The following is an 8,248-nucleotide window of genomic DNA, read 5'->3' as shown; positions in this document are numbered from 1 at the left end:
TGTGCAGATGATGAGACAGGTGAGCAACAGAAAGACGGATAAATATGCAGTGGCATATCCATACAATGTAAATTACAGCAGTTGAAATATTACGGACTACATTTTTCAACATGAATAAATCCCCAAACATGATGTTGAACAAAATCATCAAGATATGGGAACCGTACTGTCGATGCTATTTATATAAACTACAAAAGCATGCAAAACTTGACTATGTACTATTTATGGATAAGAGCATACGTTTATGGATACATATGCCAAGTACACAATATGCAAAAAAGTGAATGCCGAATTCAGAGTAGTGGTTTCCTCAAGGGAAGAAGGAAGCGGAAGGAGTACTCAGGGCACTTCCCCTGAACCTGTATTGTTTTATTCCTTCTAAAAGTGGTGTAAAAGGAAAAATAAAGATTAGAGGAGCTGCAATGAGTAACAGTGTTCATTACAGTTTTTTAATGCTTTACTGCATGCTTGAAACCTTTCATCATAGAAACAGTCAGGATCTCAGACAAGAGTCTGCATATGAAAGCCAGTGTACAACTTTGGACGCCCACTGAATTCGTCACAGGGCTCCCCACACTTCCTCAAATATCTGGAAGGACTGCACGCAGGGCCTCAGGCCCAAGAGACTATCTCCATCCCAGCACAGTCCTAACCAGCCTTCAGTGGGGAGTGTTGAGGCCAGAAGACTGACTCCATTCTTTTGAGTGTGTGAGGAAGATTGGCCCTGAGCTAACATCTGTTACCAATCTTCCTCTTTTCGCTTGAGGAAGATTGTTGCTGAGCTAACCTCTGTGCCAATCTTCCTCTATTTTATGAGGGATGCTGCCACAGCATGGCTTGACGAGTGGTGCTGGGTCCGTGCCGGGGATCTGAACCTGTGAACCCAGGGCTGCTGAAGTGGAGCGCACGGACTTAACCACTGCACCACCAGGCCAGCCCCCCTGACTCCCTTTTTAAGGCTCTTGTGAAATCATTTCACCCAGAGGATTCACAAAAAAGCAAGCATAAGGTATCTAAAAGCTTCCGTTAGGAACTCTGAGGAAGAAATGGAATTTAACAAGCCTCCTTCAGACTAAACATGGACGCTTGCAATCCTGGTCTTTAACTATCAATTCCACTCCTGGGAGAGAGGACATCTGGCTCTTGCCCCAGCTCTGATGCTGGTGAGCTACGTACTCTCGGGCAAGACCGTTTGCCTCTCGGGGCCTAAGTTACTTCACTTGGGGCTAGAAGACCTCGAAAATCTGAGCTTTCAGAGTCTATGGTCCTAATCTGAGAATGAGGAAGACAGGGCAGATGTGGATGGATGACAATAACTACCTCCCCATCACAATTTACTCTAGGGGTGCTGGCAGCCCTGTACCCAGCTCCAGCCCCCAAACAGACACCCTGTCTCCCTCATAAGGCTTCTCTCACTCAAATCCCCACATCCAACACTCCTTCAGATTAAATGCTGCATTAAAATGCAAATGACACCTGGGACCAAAATCACACTCTAGCCTCAGCAACAGCCATTGTCTCTCAATTCACACACAACCACTTGTAACATAGATAAGAAAACTTAAGTGATTTGCTCAAGATAACGCAGTTCTTAAGTGGGAAACCCAGGTTTCAAGGCCAAATCTTCAAAATTTCAAGTTTACACAAAACAATTACACAGAGTAGCCTTACAGGGAAGAGAATCCCAAAAGAAAGCAAGAGTTAGTGGGCAGGGAGGTAAGTTAAGGGGCACTAGGTCTGCAGGCCAGGCGACAGCAAGGGGAACTGGAGAATCCTTCGTCTTACTTTGTCGTTTGCATAAGGCTAGTTCGCTTCATGAATTTATGGGTTTTGATATTATAAAGATTGACGTGGGGCTGAAAACAAGCTAGAGGTGGGCAAGACTGTTATTGCACACCAACCCTTTTCCTCTCCAAAGCTTCCTGCCACAGGCCAGCTGGAATGTAAGTGTGCAGCCAGGAGATGTGATTTGTGTCCATCAACGAGCGCAGTCCTTGGCGCCATAAGTGATCAGCGAATGATAGTAATGATGAAAATGATGATGACAGTGATGATGAGGACCGAATCAAGAAATGATCCAGGTCACTCCAAAACATCATATAGAAAACTGGCTCATGCAATCTGACAAGCCCACCACAGGGGTTTCATTATTCACGGATATTTTTAACAATTATAACGGTTTTACTGCCATCCAATTTTTTTCTCTGTCCAAAGTGCTAGATTTGAAAGGGTTTGCTCAGCAGACATAATCCTCTTTTGTCTCTTTTTAAAGGGGACTTTTGAATGAACCCGTATGAGAAAACAACAGCAAGTTGCAGAGAGGCCTTCTCCACATTTCCTCCCACTGGTTTATCAAACCCAACTGTAAGTAGAAAGTAAGAGAAGGAAACGGATTAACAAGTACTTCCACATTTTAGGCAAATTAAATGGACACTTTAAATAAAAAAGTAGAATTCTTGTAGACCTCTTATCTCTGGTGATAGACTCACTTTGTTACACTGCAAATGCCCTTTGTAAGGCAAACGTTTTCTTCTACCTCCCAGCGGCCATCCCTTAAAAAACGGGTTGTCTTTCCTTAGATTCCTTACAAAATCTCACAACTAACAAGGCATTTTCTCAATTATTTTATTTTGAACTTCACAGTGCTTTGGGGGAAAGGCACAAAAGCCTTAAAACAACCTCAATCCATGCTTGTTTAGGGTAGTTAGAGATGTCAGTGTGCAATTGGTAAAAAAGGAAACAAAAGAAATTTAACCCGGACTTAGTCATTTGTTCCTGTAGGTTAAGATTTATATCTGCAACTATTGAATGTAGTTAAAAATAAACCAACGAGCCTTTAAAAATAACTTTTAAAAGCAATATAGCAAGTGGTTACATTGGGAAATCACAAATACTTATCAACATGACAATGAAAAACCAGCTACCTAATGTTAGCCAGTTTGTGGCTTGGCACAGTGGTTCTTGTGATTCCATTTACACAGGCATTCAAAAGTGCTATTTTTCAAACAACTTAGAAGGGAGAATGGTGAGCTCTGGGAAGCTGTGTTGTCACTTAAGCAGAAGTCATAAAAAAAATTACATATAAAGAGTTTGAATAAAATTGTTTTGGGAAACTGGGAGTGGAAAAAAGTAATATTTCTATATTAATATATTATTTTCGTTATGTCATTTTAAATGTAGATGAGTACCTGTATTAATAAATTAAATATCAGTTAACATTTGACTAGCTTATCTATATTCATAAAAGTGTATAAAGAATTTTCAAATTGACCAAACACTTTTTTTGTCTCTTAATTGTGCTTATTCATAGACTCAGCTGTATATGGCATGTAGTAGTATAATGGGACTTCACTTAAAAGCAAAGACAAATAAATCATACATCGCCTTTGACGGAAAAAAAGACAGAGGCAGCCTGAGAAGACGGCAGGAGGAGACAAAAGCAATAGCCCATTTGCTGGAGCATCCGTGTGAGAGCAGCATAGTGCCTAGGATCTCAAGCTGTCCTGGTGCCAACACCCACCCCCACCCCCCACCCCCACCCGGGACTCCCCTTTGGAACATGTTATACGATAAGATGTTGTTCCACCAATCTTAAAGGTAGCTGGCTCTAAATTAAATCACCTTTCTCCCAAATCAGGCCAGTGAGAACCTAAAGAGACCAATGAGGCCTACAGAGAACATTTTGTTGTGTCTTGTTTTGTTTCTAACATCCCTGAAGTTTAAAGAGGGAACACCTAATAATCATCAAAGACCGGAGACGCCAGAAGGAGGACAAGAGCCTCTCAAGATTCTGACTCTAAATGTCACAAAAAGACTCAATTCTGCACAGAATCCTAGAACTGGGGCAAGAAGAAGTTCTACAGCTATCTAGGAAATCACCTCTGATTCAAAGCAGAAAAATAAGACAATGTCCCTTTACACATCTTGCGTGTGCTCACAATACAGGGTTCCCAGAAAAGCTTATCAGACATTTTTCCCCAGGCTGAGTAGAACCAAACCTCCTACTCCTAGTGATGTTAAAATAAAATGAAGTCTAAAGCTCTTAATGCTTGGTAGATCTTTTCAAGTGAACTGTTAGTTTTGATTTATGGAAAGAGTAGACACATTTTCACACAGCCTTTGCTGGCATCACTGCCTCCACGAGAGACACCTGCAGGCTCCTCCCTGACTCCCCGTCATCTGGTCACCATTAGAGGTCACCACAGTAGAAAACCCATTTCTAGAAACTGAGAAGGCCACTAAATCATCTAGGAGAGGAGAGCTGTCAGGACTGAGAACATCGCCCTGACAGGCTCGGGTCCCCTACAATCAAGTGGGTAGTGTGCTATCCACAAGCACAAATTTTCTTCCTTTTAGTTCTGTTATTTTTTAAACCACAAATATATTAATAGTTCCTAAATAACATTCTACATGAGATTCTTAAACTAAAAGAATTTCTAATTTTGCTATTTTAAGTCAATAATTTGAGCGTGTGTGTGTGTCATACTAGCAGCTGGGGACTTTCCGTGTGATCAGAACTTCTTCGGTCCAGCTTTCAACTAATAAGAAGGCAGCCGAAAGTGAAGCCAGACTGCAGAACCACTAACGCAACATTCTTGAAGACAGAAAAGGCAAAGAAGCAAAGGATGAATGATCCCATACATAATCCACATCCCATCCCTTTGGAGCGATACTCAAATTTGGGTAATTATTGTAGATAAAACTCTAAGCTTAACCACTTTGGCAACATTCAGAGCAATAGACACATGTAGAAACCTGGAAGTACCAATTTTTAATGAAACAAGCTGGTTAAGATGAGATACAGTAAAGGCGAAGAAAACATATTGAGACTTCTCCAACGGTGCTGAGAGAGGAAAATGAATCAAGAGAGGTGCCTAGAAAAGCACAGGCTGAGGAAAGAAGGAGTAGGAAGATTACTTCAGTCAACGAAAAGAAATGAAGTCGGGGGAAAGAATGGTGTATCTAAGGAAGGATTCCAAATGATTTGGAATCTGGAACCCCAGATATTAAACAACTAACTTGCCTATGGAAATCAGTTTTGACTTGAACTCAGTATCCAATAAGTGGATCCAAGAAAACGTATTCTCCTCAAGGACAAGGGAACCAATCCACGAACTAAATGGGGGCGGGGCGTGTTAGGTCTTGAAGCTCTGTAACCGTGAGACGTCTCCGTGTGAATTCGTGAGGCTTTGGCTCCTGCCCTGGGAATCCTCACACTCTGGAAAAGCGGATTTTTCATTGTAAATGTCTGGCTGGTGAATGACATGCTGACGTGGCACCAGCCTTGTTCCTGTTCATTGGGAAAAGGAACACAGAGAATAGAAAATTGACCAGTGGGATTCTGATTCAGGCTGGAAGGTAAGTGTAATTCAAAATCTCCTGTGGCAAGAGCATTTTTGTCCTTCCCTTCTGGGCTGGTCAAATCACAGAAGTGCACCATTGCTCTGATTTAGATGACAGGAATGCATCTGCTTCTCCCTCCAGGCTCCATGCACCGTGAGGCCAGCTCCAGCTCCTCTCCGAAAACTGTAATATGGATTCCTGTCAAGTGTTAAAAAGTTTCTTTTTTTTGTTGTTTCTTTTTTTCTTTTTCTTTTTCTTTTGTTTCTTCTTTTTCACTTTTGGAGTCAAGTAAATATTTTTCATTGCTTGATGGAGAAAGGGAGAAACGGTGCCCCCAAGTTAGATGAATAAAATTTTTGTCGTATTTTCTTTCTTATTACTTTGTGTATTATTTAATCATCATTAATGTCTTGCATTTTCTTCATAGTTCAACCTCTGCCTCAAATCGCCATCTCAGCTCACATTCTGGGTCAGGCAGGAAAAATTAAATACATGCGTGTGAAAGTCAGGGAGATCTCTGTTCAAATCTACATTCTGCTACTTATTAGCTCTCTGACCCTTGGCAAGTTAATTAAGCTCTCTGAGGGGGATAGTATCTACTTCACATGGTTGTAGTTAAGATTAAAATGAGAGAAAAAAACGCAAAGCATTTAGCACAATGCCTGACACACAGTAAATATTCAATAAATGGTGTTCAAAAATATTGCTATCTTTTCATCACCAGATTGGCAAATAGTTTGGCAAATAGTTTAAAGTTTGACAATACTAAGTGTTTACAAGGATGTGTAGCAACAGGACCTCCCGTATCGGACTGCAGGAAATGTATGGCAGATTAAAGATGGTGGCAACAAATTATTGCTGTCTAGTACATTTCTCCCCCAAATATTTGGGGGACCTATGTCCTCTCCCTTTGATTCTGGGCAGGCTGTGTGACTTTGACCCATGGCATGTGGCAGAGATGATGTTATGCTAGTTTCTAGGTCCAGGCCTTAAGAGATTGCCAGCTGCCACTTCCAAACTCTTGAAACATATGTTCTTAGAACCCTGAGCCACCATATAAGAAGTCAGAGTATCCTGACACCACCAGTTTGTGAGAACCTCAAGCCATGTGGAAAAGCCCTGGAGGGGGAGATGCTGTGTGGAGAGAGAGACGGAAGAGCATCAAGATGTAGATATGTGAACAAAGAAGGCATCCGAGAGGCGGATCCTCCAGCCCCAGCAGCCTCGGCTTACACCACCTGGAGCAGAGACAACTTACTCAACCAAGTTCTTCCCAAATTCTTGACTCACAAAACCACGAGCAAAATAATATTGTTGTGTTAAGCCACTCAACTTGGGGTGGTATGTTACACAGCATTAGTGAACTGCAATAGAATGAAATTGGTGCAATCACTTTGGAAAGCCATTTGGCATCATTTTGTACAGCTGAAGATACATATACCAATGCCCAAAGATTCCATTTCTATGGACTCTCTTGCACATATAGACCATGAAATAGGGATAAAAATGCTGATAACAAGTGTTTATAAGAGAAAAAAAACAGGGGGGCCAGCCCAGTGGTGTAGTGGCTAAGTTTGTGCACTCCGCTTCGGCAGCCCAGGGTTCGTGGGTTCAGATCCTGGGGATGGACCTGCACACCGCTTATCAAGCCATGCTGTGGTGGCATCCCACATACAAAATAGAGGAATATTGGCACAAATGTTAACTCAGTGACAATCTTCCTCACCAAAAAAAAAGAAAAACAGGAAACAACTCAAATGTCCATCAGGAGTAGAACAGATAAATATGCATGGTATCTGCACACACAAAGATGCTAAAAGCAGGAAAAATTAACAAAGTACAGCTGCATACATCTACCTGGATGACTCTCAAAACTTAATGTTAAAAAAAAAGATAATATTAAGAGAATATGGCATGTAATGGAAAAAATAGAGAGTATTATTTCATTTATACAGAGGGCAAAAAAACCCAAAATAAACAATGTCTTGCATATTTATATATATGTTTATATTTTAAAAATTTTAAGCAAAGGAATGAATAACATAAAATTCAGAAGAGCAGTTAGCTCTGCGGGAGAGCCTTGGAGGCGGTCAGGAAGGGGTGCTCACAAGTTTCAGTGATGTTAGCGACGTTCTGTTTCATAAGACAGATGGAGGTGGAGGAGGGGTGATTTATTATTATTCTTTAAACCGGAGGTTGATGTACTTTTTCTGTTAAGGTCAAGATAGTAAACACTTTAGGGCCATCTACCATCTTTCTTATATCTTGTTCTTTGGGGGTTTTTTTACAACCTTTAAGAATGTAAAATCATTCTTAGCTCATAGGTCCTATAAAAAGAGGTCATAGCCAAATTTGGTTCACAGGCTATAGCCAACTTCTGCTTTAAACTGTTGATATATGTTATAAATAGTTTATATATGTTACAAAAGATAGTGTCTTTTGTGTACATGATATATTTCTCCCCCACAAAAAAATATGAAATAAAGAGAAAAACATGAAACAAGAAGATGGTGGCCACAAATTATGATTATTTACTATCTATTATCTCTTTACAGAGAAAATAGACATATTCTTCCTAACCCAGATCAAAAACTCACCCAGCAAGCCTCCAGTCTGCTGACAGCTCCTCTGCACCATTTCAACTCAAAAAACAGAATTTTCCTTTTTCTGTTTCTAAAAGGGAAAAAGTAATGAAATGCTCCATTACTCTTGTCCACTCTGGACTTTAAGCAGATTCTAAATGCGAAAGTCAAAACACTAGCTGCAGTTCAGACTGTTGCTTGGGCAGGAGAGTGGAAAAAATAGATGAAATTCCAATTTGGCCGAATGATAATGATCACTGAATACAATCATCCGACGAGCGTCTCTCTCAGTTCAGAGCTAACACTTCCTGCTCCTCACTCTG

The sequence above is a fragment of the Equus quagga genome, chromosome 20 (genome assembly GCF_021613505.1).
Source record: "Equus quagga isolate Etosha38 chromosome 20, UCLA_HA_Equagga_1.0, whole genome shotgun sequence".
NCBI lineage: Eukaryota > Metazoa > Chordata > Mammalia > Perissodactyla > Equidae > Equus > Equus quagga.
The sequence above is the reverse complement of the archived record's forward strand: the minus strand, read 5'-3'. Positions refer to the sequence as shown.